This window comes from Sciurus carolinensis, unplaced genomic scaffold (assembly GCF_902686445.1).
Source record: "Sciurus carolinensis unplaced genomic scaffold, mSciCar1.2, whole genome shotgun sequence".
Lineage (NCBI taxonomy): Eukaryota > Metazoa > Chordata > Mammalia > Rodentia > Sciuridae > Sciurus > Sciurus carolinensis.
In genome coordinates, this window is record NW_025920124.1 from 255,641 (window position 1) to 274,064 (window position 18,424).

Consider the following 18,424-nt stretch of genomic DNA (forward strand, 5'->3'; position numbering starts at 1 on the left):
AGGCCAAAATATCAAGTAATACTCTTGTCAAATAAAATTAGTTTTTCTCAAAACTCCTCCCCATTGGTGAATGTTTGTCTTCAATAAAGAGCCAAAATAAAACCTAGACCAAAAGATGTTCGTATATGTCGAGCTTTACACAACCAGCCAGACAATGATATTTTGCTTTTCTCCTAGGGCAGAAAGAGAGTCTTCCCAGAAACCTTTCTCTCAGACATACCAAACATCCAGGATCAGGGATATGTAGGTACCTACCAGCTAAAGACGTAAGTTCAAACAATGGTATATCAAAATATGGAGGACGTTGTTTATACAATAAAAGCACCCGTTTTCCCTCAAAAGGAGAAGGCATCTGAACTTTTTTTTTTTTTGAATCATAGATTTTGGAATGGTAAAATGGATAGATACTTGTCAAGTTTTTCAGGAAGCATTCTCACAAGTTGGACTGACTTGTCCACTTCAGCTGGGATTATCTTTTCCTTCAGTGCTTGCACTTTCTCTCAATATGAGGAATCGCCTCCCCCAGATGGTTTTCCTTCAAGACACTGGGAAATCAGCATCATCAGTAGGCATAAAGGAATATGAGCAGTAGGGCACTGCAGCCACACAGGACCCATGTCTGACTTCCATAGTCTTCCATGGATAACCAGAGTCCATGATTAAAACACAGATCCTAAACGAAGCCACACTTCACCTCTTATGCATCAAGACATTTGACATTAGGTTACATGTATGCCAGAGACAAAAGCAACTATAACCACAGTCTGAACAGCAGTACACACCTCAAGTAGCTTTCAAGCAGGATAGTTTGTCAAAATACTGGCCACCCTGAGAGAAATACAGAACAAACAAAGCAGTAGGTCACAGGTTTTCCTCTTCGTGCTATCCATCTGCACAAAAGCATCCTCCATGCAAGAGGTCTGGGGACACACAGCAGCACTGAAGACTGATGGGGACTCGCACTGTTCTTGCCTTATGGGATGATGAAGGGTGCTCTTCCCCAGAGGAGGCACACCCTATGCACCCTCACTGGTGGTTCCTCTAGACTCTGAGGACTGTGTCATGGCCATTGTGCCTAAGTTGACGCCCAAAGGCACTGCAGTCTGCACTGGGCCATGAGCTGGCTCAACTCAGATGATCTTATCCTAACTCTACAAAATGTGGACCTCCTAGACAACAAAATTTTATTAATTCAAGAGCCTTGTTGAAGGGCAACAATGTGTAAATAGATGAAAAATCGATTCTGCAAATAAAAATATGAACACATAATTTTAAAAATTCAGTTCCAGTCAAGGTAGACACAAGAAAGCTCGTCTGAAACAAATTTCTCCTTTTAGCTTACCCCTGGAATCCTGGAGCTCTTCCGCAGACTCAGAAATATGGCTTTCAGTAGACATAAGAGGAGGACATGGTATACAAGCCATTAACCAAAGAAAAGACACACATAGCAGGTGCCTGTGGCTGAGGACTGTCCTGTCACTCTCCCAGTAGGCTGTGAGAACATGAAAGCAAAGAGCCACTTCTGTGGGGTCGAGCAAACACAAACTCCTGGTCTAACAATCATGTCAAACAATTTCAGAGGTTAAAGTCTTAAAAAACAGGTAATGCTTCTTAAAGTGTTCCTTTGATTTGAAAACATCACCACAGAATGGCCTTGTTTAAAGGTTCCCCATCCTGTGCAGGCAGGACATGAGGATGTGAAAGGGTGCTTTCCAAGGGCTCTGACTCCTTCAGCTGGACTCAGGCTGTGTGGGGGTATGAAGACACTGAGGACACCATCATGACCTGGCTGGCTGACAGGGTGAGAAACCACCATTGTTTGAACATCTAATCTCTAGCTGAGGAGGGCAAGCATTATTGCCTACGGATCAGGCCAAGGAAGCATTGCCTGTAGTAACTGACAGGTATTGAACAGACAGTGTATTTTCTACAGAACCCAGAAGTGCACTGGCATGGTGGCTGCCAGCCAGTTTAATGCATGTCCTGGGAGACCAGCTCTGCTGTGGATATCCAAGCCTTTCTTGGTGTGAGAGTCCTGAGGGAGCTCAGAATTGTGGCACAGAAGAGGACTGTTGAACAAAGATGGAAACATGATAGGCAGAATCTTTGCTGCATTGTCACTAATTAAACTCATAATGTATTCATTATTCCAGTAATACACTGCTCACTCTGCCACCTGGAAGTGTGGGCTGGAAACACATTTGCCTAACTGCCAGAAGAGAGGCTCCATGATCTTCACAAATTCTGAGGGTTCAATGACATCTAAGATTTCTTCTAATTCATTCAAGAACACTACTTGTTTTGGACTGTGAGACTTTGGCCAGTATTTGAGAAGTGCCATTACAACTGATTCAGTGAGGGTGCTGTCCTTCTCTAGAAATGGTAGAATACAGACCATCTGTGGATGGTAGACACTGAGAGATTTCACTTTGTGCAAAGGTAGCAACACCTTCAATGGGAAAATCTTGCACTCTTCTTTTAGTGGAAAGGCAAATCCATTAATTTTACTTCCCAAAATTTCCAGTAATTCTGCTATGCCATTTTGATGCTCTGTTTTATAAATAAATCTATAAAATATATTATTTATCTGTTTCCTCTCAGGCCTAAGAACTTACCATAAATTCTGTGAAGGGTGGTTTTCAGGAAATGTCTCTCCCGAGGATCCTCACTATCAAAGAGCTCTAAAAGCTACAGATGTGGCTGGGCTGCTTCTAACTTTGGTTTGTCTTCCTCTGGGTCAAATTCAGCTCCCTTGGGGTTGGAGGAAGGCAGCAAGGTTCAAAACATGTTAACTGCAAACATATGTGTAAGGGGGAAAATGCAGCTCAACTTGGGACCCACAGTGGTAGCTGCTGCTGGGCGATCATGCTGAACTGCCACTCGCTCGCTTGTCTCATTTGCGGCTCGCCAATAGCTCCCAGAAAAAATGCTTCGCAGACACGAGGTCTCATGCAAGAGACTTTATTTATGCGGACAATTAACACATCTGCTCAGGGTGAAAAGAAGGGGAAAAAGAGAAAGATGGCATGTGGCTTCTCCCAGATATTGGAATCTCGCAGACTGGAAGGAACCAATAGCGGAGGAGAATTCTTGCAAGCTGACTGATGAACCAATAGCATGTTAGGACGTAACATGGGAAGCAGGAAAATGGCTACAGTGTAAGCCAGAAATTCCTGTAACATAAGAGTCGGGCAGAGCGCAGATTGACAGGTGGTGGGGAGGCCGGAAATTCCTGTAATGGAAGAGACGGGCGGAGCTCAGATTGACAAGTGGTTGGGAGGCGGACAAAATGGCTGTACCTGGTGGGTGGGGGAGCAGCTTTATACATTATATTCCCCCATTTCTTTTTTTCTAAGAAAATCTTGCTCTCCAGTTCTTTTTGAAACCTTCTCTCTCCTTCCTACCTAGGTGACTGGGGTGGGTTTTGCAGATGAGATGTAAAAAGTTCATTCTCATTTCAGACTTTCAAAGGCAGATGATTTTCATGGACTTCATTTCCTCAATTTGATTGATCCCCTATTTCTACACTAACTGCCTGTCCTCAATTCTGACTTCATTTACCCCTCTAATATTAGGAACTCCTTCACTGCTATAGGGAAAAGGGGTGATGATTGATCTGGCTTCTTCGAGCTGGAAGTGGGTAGCATGGGGCAAGTAGTTTGGAGTTCCCTTTTTTGAAATCAGGTCAACTGAGGGGTCCAAGGTAGAAGTCCAGTTGGGGAAGAGCAGGCTGTAAGGGCATCTGGGGATGGGTGCTTCTATGAGAGAAGAAGAAAAAGACATGAGTACTGAAATGAGATTGATATAACATAAATGTTGCAGAATCTGGAACATGTTAATGCATATTATAAAGATGACAGAAGTCAATAATTCCTCACCAGAGGGTGGAAGAACTGAGAAGTTGTTCCCATAACAAGGCCTAGCAAAGCTGGAGAGGAAAGGCCTTTATTTGGGAACTTTAACATTGTCTAGGTTATCAGGAATGTAAACACACCATTTAGTAGAGATACTAGCAAACATAAATTAAGCCTAGCTATGTCTGTAGGCCTTAAACAGACTAAAAACTTCTGACTCTGGCAGTTTCTCTTGATAGTTATTATCATTTATAAATGCCCATGAATGGCTATATTTTGGTTTTAACTGCTTTGCTAGGTGTTTAAGATCAAGCTGGTCAAAGTGACCTGTTCCTGTCTATTAAAGAGTCAGTTGAGTTCCAACAGAGGTCACTCATAGAGAACTTAAGAGCAGCTTCTTAGCTCCATTAGTACCATTTGGTTAGTCAAGGTCTACTAGATGAGGTGGCTCCCCTTGGAAGCATTAGAGATGTCTCCCTTTTTCCATGACCCTCCTCTGCAGCAGGTGCACTGAGTGACTTTTCCTCTCATGGCCTCATTAATCTCCTTGGTCAGGAGGTTTTGTGAACCAGAGTTGCAAAGTTCCTTGGAGAAGTCCTCTTGTTCCCTGGGTTCACGCTGACTTTGAGGGCAAGACCCAAATATGGTCTTTTCTTGACCTCTGTATTTAATCTCAAACTCTAAGCTTGATCTTAACCATCAAGCAAGTCAGTCTCACCAGTCATAAAGTAAGAGTACTGGGCTTTAGCTTTAATGTCTATAACTTTATAGTTATTTACCCCCTTTTATCTAATTGGGGTTTACATTATCTGCTCTATAGGTGATGGCTTACTATTCCAAGTTAAGTTATGATGTTCGCTCTTGAAGCAGTACTTCTGCAAAATATTGATCAGGCAACAAGTAGAGTTTACAAGGAAAATACAAAATGGAATCATCATCAGTAAAACATTCAGTTTGTGCAATAGCTATCTTGAATTTTGGCTGAGTTCCCATTTGAGCTCACAGTAATCTTTACAACAAACATCAAACTTTTGAACACAACTTTAAATGAGTTAAAGTCTGGCTTATTTTGGAGCCATTCTAATGTGTAGCAGGGTTGTGAGGCAGAGCCATATCTCAGGTAACGTGGGGCTTTTCAGTGTGGGGCAAAGGAGTATTAGAAAATAAAGAATTATAAACAAAGATTTTGAAGATTAAACTGAGATCATATGGAGCTCTGTTCTCTGATGGAAATTTGGATCTAAAGAGTTATGTCAGCAATCTTTATATATGCACAATGTCAGGTTTCAAAGTTACTGTAAGGTGGGCAGGAACCAGAGAAGGGAGCTGATGAAACACTGGTTATCTAGCATAAGTATTCCTTCCTGCCCAAGAGCTGTGTGCCTGAGATCACACAGCAGTACATTGTGGCCCTGCACAGGAGCACTCCCAGGCACCAGGCATGCCACAGCCATGAGGTCATCAGAGACCCCAATTTCAGTCACTGTTGTTCCATTTTTGCTACTGCACATTACACACTTTCTTACCCTATTGATGACAGGTCCTATAATAGAACATTAAATGATAGGTTTACCATTACAGACAAGTTTAATTTGGAGAACAACAGCTTGATAAATTTTCTGCTTTAAACACTTGTATACCTGGAAAATATGAACACATTTAATATACAAAGAATAATGTTTTTATGTATGTTCCTCCATGGAATAACTTTAAAAATTAATCACATGTCTCTAACAAACACATTTGAATAATCCCATACATGTCGACTCTAATTCACTCATCTTATTATAGAAAAACCAAGATATCAGACAAGTGTACCAACAGTATTTGCCATCTCTTTCCTGTTGAAAAAAAGTCCTAGAAAAATTGATGTTAGACATTTTATAAACATTAATATTTTATTAGTGTGGCCACCTAGAGACTTGTGAGTTAATTTTAAGGACATTTTACTTCTATTAGTTTACCCAATTTAAATTGAACCTCTTTAAATCATGTGACCATTTTTAAAATTTTAATCTTTATGCACACTTATATTTAACACAAAAGCAAAGGCCTTGTAATATTTATCTCCATTGCAATGTAATGGATGTTCAAAAATAACTCTAGAGTTGGATAAAAAGAACTGATCAAAAATCATTAACCTAGGTATGTAGGATCAAAGTTGTGAGCTCAAAAATATAGCATTTAAGAAAAACAAAAGTCCTAGAAGAAAAATGATAATGGTTATTAATTAAAGCATGAGAAAATGAGAAGAGAGAAAAGTTGAAAGGGAGAAAAGTATTCTGAGTTGTAGCCAGGAGAAATTTAAAAATGGACACTTTTCTTTTTTTTTTTTTTCCCTTGGGTTTGAAACTGGTCTCCCACTGCACCTTTCTTCATTTACATTTCAATGTAACCCTTGACTGAGATCTGAATCTGAAAGGGGCTAATATGTTCTAGCAGAAACTTGATGCTTAGGTCCTTTTAATTTAGGTTTGGCGGGTTTGAGCCTGCAGGGAGAGCCGAGAAGCGAGAAAGAAAAACTTAAAAATAAGGAATAAGCCAAGAGAACGTATTCAGGTTTTTGAGGAGAGCAGTGATTAGGTTTAGCATGAAAGAAAGGAAAAACACGAAGGGGAAAAGTCTCTTTCCATTCACCAGGTTGCTCACATATGTACTTAATTATACATATGCATATAATTATACTTTGTATAAAGCTAGAATTTAGGGTGTCATAAATAGACCATTCTGACTTATTATCTAAAGGAAAGTTTAGCTCTAATTCAGGGAACAGGTGAAGGTGTTTGAGATTGTTTAATAAACATCTCAGGGGTGAGTTTGCTGGGGTGGAAATCCTAGATCCCATGGCAAAGACTGAGAAATGCCTAAGTTAGTGATCAATGGCATCCCACGACTATGTGTTAGGCAATGAGAAGGTAGTACAATGGTCTGGTCGTCACACAGTACCAGTGTCTACTGGGCATTAGCCTAGAGAGTTTGAGGACCTGGCCAGGATTTCGAGCAAGATGAAAAAATATAAGATGAACCGCAAACCCTGAAAAAGAATCTCAGCACCATAAAATCAGGAATCCACCCAGCAAATAAGACCACTATAGGGACCAACTGTAACTTTGAAAGTTGTGACTGGAGGTACCCCCACACCTCAGCCATCTTGAGAGCCCCGGATATTCAATGGCTGCTTCTCAGATCAGCTGAGATGTGTTTAAGTGGTCTAGGGGACCTGCCTAAGGGGAACTCACCAATTTGGAGTCCGGTGTTGCATGCAGAAACTGGGCATCCAGGTAAATGGAAGGTGAGTCTCTATCCACGGGTGCTGGGGCATTTGGATTGGGTTCTGCTTAGTCAGCGGAAAGACCCATCCTGGGTTTCAGCATCAGATGTAAGGGGAAAAATGCAGCTCAACATGGGACCCTCGGTGGTAGCCACTGTGCAATCCTGCTGAACTGCCACTCATCCATCCATACTCCCGTCTATCCATTCATCTATCCACCCATACTCCCATCCATTCATCCTTCCATCCTCCCATCCATTCTTCTATCCATCTATCCTTTCATCCATACATTCTTCTCTCTAATTCTACCCTGTTAACAATCTGGATAAAATATTCAGAAAAAAATCATGAAAAAGTTAAGAGTAAGGACTTCCTATCCATTCTCTTTTCCTTTTTCCTGTTTATTTTTCTTTCATCTACTATCTTTCCCTTGTACCATTGCAAATCTCTTTCTTTTCTTTCTCAAGAGATTTATGGGAATGGAAATAAGATGGGTCCTGAGAGCTGGTGAGGGAAGGAAATTGCTTGATGACAGTTTGGTTTCAGGTCCAGATGAAAACCCTAGCTTTAAGGAAAGTTCAGGGAAGCCCAATAAAAGAACTGATGGGCAGTCTGACTTGTCGAGGGTGAAATCAATTAAAGTACATCAAATCCAGAGTTCATGCTTTCTTAGAGTGACAAATATATGCTGGAAACTGAGAAATATGAAGGGAGAAAAATGCCTTAGACCTCTCAAAGACTGGCTGTTCCTTCTGTCAGGAGAGTCAGGCCTGGGCCATGATGCATTCATGATGAATTATAACAGCCAGCCAAGGCAATTAAAACAGAATGGGGTGAAAGATTACCAAAGAGACCCAAAATGTGAAGAATTCACCCAAACATAAAGATAAATCAATTCAGGGCCTGGAGTATTTGTGGCATGACTGTTCAAAAGTATTATGGACAGGCTCAGTTTGTTAGCCTAACTCTTTTGAGGAGTAGATGTACACACACACACACACACACACATACACACACACACACTGTTTAACAAAACATGGGAAGGTCATGAGAAGAGAAGAGTCACAAGATTGTCAGACTAATCTCAGAAATTTGAAAGCATAGTGTTTCTGGGTGATGCCATCCACTAAAGCTTTCTGTAGCAATGAAGTTGTTCCACAGCTGATTATCCAATATGGTAGACGTTAGGCATATATGGTTGCTGAGCATTTGCAATGTGACTAATGCAATTGGAAACAAGTTTCCTGTTATTTCATTTCAATTTTAAAGTTTTGGAGTCACAGGTAGCTAGGAGCTACTGCACTGGATGGTGAATCTCTAGGATGCTTTTACCTTCAATGATATCATTAGACAAGCAGTGATGGGTTTAATATCATATTGCAAAACAATTGCTTGGAATTTTGCAGAGTACTTGGCAGTGACCCATTACACATATCTGTAATTCTTAGAAGTACATTTGATTTTTTCCATAAAATGCAGAGATTGAATCTTGTTTTGAAATTACCTCTCAGACAGCAGTTTCCCCATCAGTCAAATGGGCCTCCTATATTGAGAGGGCTCAGTAACGTAGCACATGCCATGTGTCTAGTTAAGTGTCTGACAACACTCCACAAAAGGTTTCTGTGACTGATATTAAAGATATTGTGATTTTAAACCTACTAGCTACTGAGAAGCAGAAATCCTTTGCTGATGAGTCTTCCCAGTTTCCTCCTGGTTCCTCACTGAAATCATGCACTATGCAAACTTTTGTATCTGGGTTCTCTTGTTTAGCAGAGTGTTCTTTGGTTCTTCCAGGTTGCAGCAGACATGAGAGTCCTTTCACAGCTGAGCACTTGCTGTAAGTATATCTCACATTTTATTTGTTTATTCATCTGTTGATAGACCTTTGGTTGTTTCCATCTCTTAGCTACTGTGAATAGTGCTGCTGTGAACATTTGTATATAAAACAATTGTTTTCTGTAACTACTTTCAAAGTTTTTGGATATATATCCATAAGTGAAATTGATGGGTCAAATGTTAATTATATGTTTAATGTTTTATGCAGAACAATGAAAACACATTCCATAATGATGGTACCATGTTAGATGCCCATCAGCAATGTAAGAGAGTTCCAGTTTCTCCATGTATCACCAATATTTGTTATTCTCTTCTTTTTATTCTAGATATCCTGATGTATCCTTGTAATTGTGACTTGTATTTCTTTAATGAATGATAATGCAGCCATTTGTGTCTTTGGAGAAATGTTCACTCAACTTTTGTATATTGGTTTTGTAAATTTTGTAAATTTGTCTTTCTGTTACTGACTTAAAAGTTCTTTATATGTTTTTGATACCAGATCCTTATCATATTCAATATTTTAATTTCAAATATTTTCTCCCATTTTATTTGCCTTTTTTTCTTTTTTTTATTGTAAACAAATGGGATACATGTTGTTTCTCTGCCTGTACATGGTGTAAAGGCATACCAATTGTGTAATCATAAATTTACATAGAGTAATGTTCTTTGATTCATTCTGTCATTTTTTTCCATTCTCCCCCAGCCCTCCCACCCCTCCCCTCCATCTCTACAGTCCTTCCTTCCTCCATTCCTGCTCCCCTCCCTAAACCCAACTCCAACCCCAACACTAACCCCTCCCACCCCCCATTATGGGTCCTCATCCACTTACTAGCGATATCATTCTTCCTTTGGTTTTTTGAGATTGGCTTATCTCACTTAGCATGATATTCTCCAGTTTCATCCATTTGCCTGCAAATGCCATAATTTTATCATTCTTTATGGCTGAGTAATATTCCATTGTATATATATACCACAGTTTCTTTATCCATTCATCAATTGAAGGACATCTAGGTTGGTTCCACAATCTGGCTATTGTGAACTGAGCAGCTATGAACATTGATGTGGCTGTATCTCTGTAATATGCTGATTTTAAGTCCTTTGGGTATAGACCAAGGAGTGGGATAGCTGGGTCAAATGGTGGTTCCATTCCAAGTTTCTAAGGAGTCTCCATACTGCTTTCCAGAGTGGCTGCACTAATTTGCAGCCCCACCAGCAATGTATGAGTGTACCTTTCTCCCCACATCCTCGCCAACACCTGTTGTTGCTTGTATTCTTGATAATTGCCATTCTAATTGGGGTGAGATGGAATCTTAGGGTGGTTTTGATTTGCATTTCTCTTATTACTAGAGATGTTGAACATTTTTCCATATGTTTATTGAGTGCTTGTAGATCTTCTTCTGTGAAGTGTCTATTCATTTCCTTAGCCCATTTGTTAATTGGATTACTTGCATTCTTGGTGTAGAGTTTTTTGAGTTCTTTATAGATTCTGGAGATTAGTGCTCTATCTGAAGTTTGATTGGCAAAGATTTTCTCCCACTCTGTAGGCTCTTTCTTTGCATTGCTGATAGTTTCCTTTGCTGAGAGAAAACTTTTTACTTTGAATCTATCCCAGTTATTAATTCTTGCTTTTATTTCTTGTGCTATGGGAGTCCTGTTGAGGAAGTCTGGTCCTAAGCCGACATGTTGAAGCTCTGGACCTACTTTTTCTTCTATAAGATACAAGGTCTCTGGTCTGATTCCAAGATCTTTAATCCATTTTGAGTTTAGTTTCATGCATGGTGAGAGATATGGGTTTAGTTTCATTCTGTTGCATATGGGTTTCCAATTGTCCCAGCACCATTTGTTGAAGAGGCTATCTTTTCTCCATTGCATATTTTTGTCCCCTTTGTCTAGTATGAGAAAATTGTATTTATTTGGGTTTGTGTCCGTGTCCTCTATTCTGTACCATTGATCCACCTTTCTATTTTGGTACCAATACCATGCCGTTTTTGTTACTATTGCTTTGTAGTAGAGTTGAAGATCTGGTATTGCGATACCCCCTGCTTCACTCTTTCTGCCAAGGAATGCTTTAGCTATTCTGGGTTTTTTATTCTTCCAGATGAATTTCACAATTTCTTGCTCTATTTCTGTAAAGTACATCATTGGGATTTTAATTGGAATTGCATTGAATCTGTATAGCTCTTTTGGTAGTATGGCCATTTTGACAATATTAATTCTTCCTATCCAAGAACATGGGAGATCTTTCCATCTTCTAAGGTTTTCTTGAATTACTTTCTTTAGTGTTCTGTAGTTCTCATTGTAGAGGTCTTTCACCTCTTTTGTGATATTGATTCCCAAGTATTTTATTTTTTTGAAGCTATTGTGAATGGGGTAGTTTTCCTAATTTCTCTTTCTGAAGATTCATCGCTTATGTATAAAAATGCCTTAGATTCATGTGCATTCATCTTATATCCCGCTGCTTTACTGAATTCACTTATGAGATCTAAAAGTTTTCTGGTGGAATTTCCTGGTTCCTCTACATCATATATGATACATCATATCATCAGCAATTAGGGATAGTTTGAGTTCTTCCTTTCCTATTCATATCCCTTTAATTTCTTTGGTCTGTCTAATTGCTCTGGCTAGAGTTTCAAGGACAATATTGAATAGAAGTGGTGAAAGTGGTGAAAGAGGGCATCCCTGCCTTGTTTTTAAAGGGAATGCTTTCAGTTTTTCACCGTTTAGAATGATATTAGCCATGGGCTTAGCATAGATGGCCTTTACAATGTTAAGGAATGTTCCCACTATCCCTATTTTTTCTAGTGTTTTGAGCATGAAGGGGTTCTGTATTTTATCAAATGCTTTTTCTGCATCTATAAAAATAATCGTGTGATTCTTGACTTTAAGTCTATTGATATGGTGAATTACATTTATTGATTTCCTGATGTTGAAACAACCTTGCATCCCTGGGATGAAACCCACTTGATCATGGTGAACTATCTTTTTAATATTTTTTTGTATGCGATTTGCTAAAATTTGTTGAGAATTTTTGCATCGATGTTCATTAAGGATATTGGTCTGAAATTTTCTTTCCTCGATGTGTCTCTGTCTGGTTTAGGTATCAGGGTAATATTGGCTTCATAGAATGAGTTTGGGTGGGTTCCCTCCTCTTCTATTTCATGGAATACTTTGAGGAGTATTGGAATGAGCTCTTCTTTAAAGGTTTTGTAGAACTCGGCTGAGAATCCATCTGGTCCTGGACTTTTCTTTGTTGGTAGGCTATTGATGACGTCTTCTATTTCATTACTTGAAAATGGTCTATTTAAATTGTGTATGTCCTTCTCATTCAGTTTAGGCAATTCATATGTCTCTAGAAACCTGTTGATGTCTTCGAAATTTTCTATTTTGTTGGAGTATAGGTTTTCAAAATAGCTTCTAATTATGCTTTGTATTTCAGTCGTGTCTGTTGTGATATTTCCTTGTTCATTCCGAATTTTAGTAATTTGAGTTTTCTCTCATCTTCTCTTTGCTAGTGTGGCTAAAGGTTTATCAATTTTGTTTATTTCTTCGAAGAACCAACTATTTATTTTGTCAATTTTTTGAATTGTTTCTTTTGTTTCAATTTCGTTGATTTCAGCTCTCAGTTTAACTATTTCCTGTCTTCTACTACTTTTGGTGTTGGTCTGTTCTTCTTTTTCTAGGACTTTGAGCTGTAGTGTTAGGTCATTTATTTTTTGAGTTTTACGTCTTTTATTAAATGCGCTCCATAAAATAAATCTTCCTGTAAGTACTGCTTTCATAGTGTCCCAGAGATTTTGATATGATGTTTCTTTGTTCTCGTTTACCTCTAAGAATTTTTTAATTTCCTTCCTAATATCTTCTGTTATCCATTCATCATATAGTAGCATATTGTTTAATCTCCAGGTGTTGGAGTAGTTTCTGTTTTTTACTCTTTCATTTATTTCTAACTTCAATCCATTATGATCTGATAGAATACAAGGTAGTGTCTCTATCTTCTTGGATTTGCTGACATGAGCTTTGTGGCAAAATATATGGTCTATTTTAGAGAAGGATCCATGTGCTGCTGAGAAGAAAGTGTATTCGCTCTTGGTTGGATGGTATATTCTATAAATGTCTGTTAAGTCTAAATTATTGATTGTGTTATTGAGATCTATGGTTTCTTTGTTCAATTTTTGTTTTGAAGATCTGTCCAATGGTGAGAGAGGCGTGTTAAAATCACCTAGTATTATTGTGTTATGGTCTATTTGGTTTCTAAAATTGAGAAGTCCTTTTTTTCTTGATAATGATATTTGATGCACAGAAGTTTTAATTTTGATGGAGTCCATTTATCTATATTTTATTTTGTTTTTCATTTTTTTGTTTGTCTTTAAAATTTATTGGCTGATTTCCAAGGACCGCTCAACAGCATCCTCTGAGAAGGCATGTGGCATGGTGACTCCTGCTGCCTGTGTCCCCAAGCTTCTCTGGAGGAAGCACCAGCTATAGGAACCATATCCCAGCTCTAAACTGCACACCTTCACATATCCTGTTGCCTTGCTGCACTCCCATGGGGACACAGTAGTTGAGATCCAGGCGAGCGATGTTGCCCAGCCTGAGGATGATGCCCGCTCCATAGGACCAGCAGGTCCACTTGACCAGTTTATGAATATGGGCTCTGGGGCCCTCCCCATAGTTGAGGTTGCAGAGATTCCCCATATTCAGGAAAAAGTGGGTTCTGAAGAGCTCCCCAAAACTGCCTGTCCTGGCCAGAAGTGCAATGGGGTGTACAGGTGCAGGCCACCGGCCCAGTAGCCCTCTCCTCCCAGGTAGTCCCCTTCACTCTGGGGTCCAATGCTGTGCATGCTGAGTCCATGGATGCTGATGGGTCCTCCAAGGTAAAATCTGTCAGCAATAATCGGTGGTTTCTCACCAATGGGCAACAACATTCCACCCCAGAGAAAGGCTGAGAACACTGAATCCAACATAAGCTGCTTGTTCAACTGAAGCTCAAAGTCTTCTTTTAGGAAGCTCACATTCCCACCAGTGTAGCCTGCCAGTTCCTGGTTAACCTTCAGCAGGGCACCTCTTGTTGGTAAGATGAAAGACTTCCCAGAGTCGATGACCATGGCATGTGAAAGGACAATGTTAGCAAATGCCCACATTCTTTCTGCACCATGAAAGATGCCGTCCTGGAGAGGCAGCCAAGCTCCCACCACATCCCCTCCAACTTGATGGCTGTGGCTGCTTTTCCACATGGGAAAGCTGTACTCAGTGGACATGCCTCTGTCTACCTCCCAAAGTGAGCTCCACGGGAACTGCACAGTGACTTTGTACATGTTCACAGAGAAATTTCTTTTGAATTTCCAGGCTGGGGTTTGAAGAAGGTCAGGCCATAGGAAGTTTCTTTGGTTCCACAGGAAAACTCAAATGCCACTTTTTCTGAACATCCTAGAAGATTAAGGAGCTTGAGACTGAGTTCCATGCTGCCCTCATTGTTCCCCACCATGGTGTTGTAGCTGCCCATCAGTCTCCTTAGCTCTGTCACCTCAAAGGTGACATCTAACCCATTGTGCAGCATGTCATCACCTTGACATGTGTGGATCAGAATGTCCACTTGTCTAAAGATCCCCAGATGCAGCAACTTCTCGCTGGCTTCATGAGACTTCCTCATCACCTCAATGAGGTTTCTAGCCTTAAAAACACCTCCAATTTCATACATGATGACGTCATCCCTAGTCCTTCCAAGGTCATTGAAGTGAACATGCTGGACTATCATGTCTTTGTTTTCCATTATTTCCTGTTTAGCTTCAGGTTCAACTTCAACAAATTCTACTTCTTCACCTTATGCTCCAAAATCAGGCCGATTTGATGGAGGAGCTCCAAACTCTGGGCATGCACAGTCCCCATGGCTCCCTCTCCATTCGCCACCTTCCAGAGCTGCCCTGGCCAGAACAAGACTTGGCTGGTGAGTGCAGAGGGAGCATCTGCAGTGGCCAAGCTGCCTGTCAGCATGCAACCTCATTGTTCATGTTTTTAATGTCATATGTAAGAATTTATTGCCAAATCAAATGTCATACATGTATTTTATCCTAAGATTTTTATGATTGTATCTTTTATATTTAGGTCCATAAATCCACACTTCAAGTTAACTTTTGTAAGTAGTATGAGATTGGAACATGATTTTATTCTTTTCCATGTGAATATCTGGTTGTTCTAGCATCTTTTGTTGAAGAGACAATATTTTCCCATTTAGTGTTCTATTGAAAATGAATTGGCCATAAATGTACAGGTTTATTTCTGAACCCTTAACTGTATTACATTTTCTAGTCTATATTTTTCCTTACATCATTACTACACTGATGTGATTACTATGGTTTTTGTAGTAGGTTGTGAAATCCAAACTATAAGTCCTCCAAGACTGTTATTCTTTCTAAACATTGTTAGGTCAATTATGGGACTCTGGAAATTCTTTATTAGTCAGCATTCCATTGCTGTAAGAAAACATCTAAGGCAACCAACTTACAAGGAGGAAAGGTTCATTTTGACTCAAGTTTTGGAGATTTCAGTCTATAGCTGTTTGCTCTGCTGCTTTTGGACCTGTGAAGAGGTGGACCATCATGGCAGGGAGCATTCAGTAGAGCAAAGTAATTCATCCACAGTGGAAAGGAAGCAGGGGGAAAAGATAAAGAGAAAGGGCCATGGCCCCAACATCCCTGTCAGGAGCACATGCCCAGTGACCTAATTTCCTTTCCCTATGCCCCATCTCTTAAAGGTTCCACCACCTCCCAGTAGTGCCACCAGCTGGGACTAATCTTTCAACACACAGGAGACATTTCTGATCCAGACTTGGGCAAATAGATAGGGGTTTATGTAAGGGTTTCCTCATGAATTTAAAGATCTCTTTTTACCTTCTACAAAAAGACTTGGAATTTTGTTAATGATTGTATCAACTCTGTTGCTTTGGGTAGTATTTTCATCTTAACCATGTTGAGTTTTCCAATCTACAAACACAGAAAGTCTTTCCATTGTATTTAGTGCCTCTTTAATTTCTTTAGTCCCAGGCAGCAGTGAGTTGCTCATTTGCTTTATGACATTTAAGAGAATGTCTTCTGGGTGTCATTTTCTGTCCTGAGACAGTTTCCTGTTAGACACCCTGAGGGCAAGCACCTTGGTCATGTTGTTGGGGTGTCCCTAGACAAGTTGGAACACACACATATGCACAGACACACAAACACATACACACACACACACACACACACACACACACAATTCTTTGAGAAGAAAATCTACTGTGCAATCCCCAGGGCCAAGGGCCAGGGTCCCACCCTTGGAATACTATTGACCTATTCAAGGCCATAACAAAGCAGAGGAAGTTAATGAAGCAGGCAAGTGAAAAGTCACCATACTCTCTGACCACTTTGATGCTTCCAAAAAATCAGTGTTTGGTTGCTCTGAACTTCTGAGTATCCTCCAGAATTCTGAAGAAGTTGATTAAAATTTTGCTCAATCTGTTGATGCTTCCCTGGAGAGATGGGTCCTGGGAACCCATTCTTTTCAGGCAGGTTCCTCCCTACAACTTAATAGCTATTCTATGCAGAAGGACCCCTCCCCACCTCAGTTATTGTGTGGTGCTGACACAAACTCAGGGCTGCAAAGCCTGCCTGCCTGTGGACCTGTAGACTTAGGATCTCTTTGTCATTGTCCTTTTTTCTTTATTAACTGCCACCTTACAGGAAGGGTTTCCATGAGAAGCTCTCATGTTCTCTCTTGGGGGACCAGTTACTCTGGTTTGCTGGAGACTGAAGGATTTCCTAGGGTACAGGGATTGTATTGCTAAAGCAGACTCTGGTTGACCAGGATGTTGGGCACCTTATGTCCCGCACCTCAACACACACACACACACACACACACACACACACACACACACACAGATGTGTTGCTTTTGATCTAAGCAGCTCATGAAGCTAATTAGATTTGGGAAATACATAATGCAATTAGACTCTGAATGGAACTTGAGTGGAAACCTTCTGCACATGACTTCCTGACCATTCTGTGGACTGCATGAAAGGATTTTAGCCAACTTCAGGATCAGTCCTGTTTCAGACACTTGTGTGGGTGGGCAAGGGGCTCTTTAACAGGATGCTAATGAGAAGGTTTTAATACTGCAAATAATCATTTACATTGGTATTCCATGGAGACAAAACAACTAGTTTATTCTGTTTGAATTCTTCTACCAGAGTCAGGTTTTGTTTTCTTTCCCAGAAGGAAATTTGTTGGTTTCTTCCCAATATCACCCTGTACTAACTGACTCTCCAACACACAACCATAACCAGTTCTGACTCTGGAACAATAGTTCTCAATGGGAGGCAGGCAGAGGACATCTCACCTTTTGGGCGCTCACAGCTGGGGGAGGGTGCCATTTGCCCCAAGTGGGCATGGGTCAGGCCTGCTGCTTGACATCCTGCCACACATGGGAGAGTCCCATGCAGAGATTTCCTGAGACCCCATGCTAACTTTGCCCAGAGCAAGCAACCTGCTTAAAAAAGCCCATTATGATATGTCAATTTGGCCAGACAGAAAAATTATAAATATCTACAGCAACACTTTATCTTATTTTAAGCTAGTTCAATATGCAACTATTGATCTACTCAAATATGCTGTGATCTCCAATTAAAAAAAAAAAACATGTTTTTGGGCTTTGGAAACTCAAACCCCAGATGCAGTAGAACCTGAATCACTTGCTCATCTACCATCTCTTGTCAGAATCTCCTGTTGTGACTAAGGAGTAGCAGGCACACACTATATTTTTTTTTATTAAATTTGCTGAAATTATTGAAATAGTTCATTTATTTAATGAGCCATTTTGTGTCCAAAACCTTTTGAATCACATTTATAACCTTTAAAAAGCTTATTCCTTTCTGGACTTGGTGATGCAAGTCTGTAATCCCAGCATCTGGGGAGGCTGAGGGAGGAAGATCACAAGTTCAAGGTCAGTTTCAGCAACTTAGCAAGACCCTGTTTCAATATAAGAACACAAAGAGCTGGGAATGTGACTTATTGGTTAAAGACCCCTGGAGTCAATTCCCTGTGACCTCTTCCCCAAATTAAATGAAAACAAAATAAGATAAAATAAAAAAGGAACAGAGAGTCACTTGCTGTGTGACCTAAGATAGGAACATGACTTCTCTGAGTCTTAGTTTCATGTCAACATGGACCATAAGGCCCACCTTCCCATTTTAGTTACTCTTTTGGCCTCTTGTGTTTATTGCATCTTTTTAAAATACTTAACGCAGGGTGTTCACATTCACCATGATGACAGGTGCCCTCGGCCCTCAATGCTGGGACACTCCACACTTCAGCTCTTCTGTTTCTGAAACCACAATCTGTTTCACCACTGTCCAGCTCAGTTGAGACACCCACATCTCCCATTTTCTTTAACAAAACAAAAGTAGGGTTTAGATTTATGGCATCTTGGACAGAAGAG

The 18,424-nt window shown here is 40.2% G+C and overlaps 2 pseudogenes; both read right to left on the reverse strand.

The window, feature by feature from the left end:
• Window positions 1–1,927: 1,927 nt before the first annotated feature.
• Window positions 1,928–2,802, reverse strand: LOC124973865 (serine/threonine-protein phosphatase 2A 56 kDa regulatory subunit gamma isoform-like; annotated as a pseudogene).
• A 10,638-nt stretch (window positions 2,803–13,440) lies between these two features.
• On the reverse strand, window positions 13,441–14,847 carry LOC124973859 (sorting and assembly machinery component 50 homolog; annotated as a pseudogene).
• Between the last annotated feature and the right edge of the window lie 3,577 nt (window positions 14,848–18,424).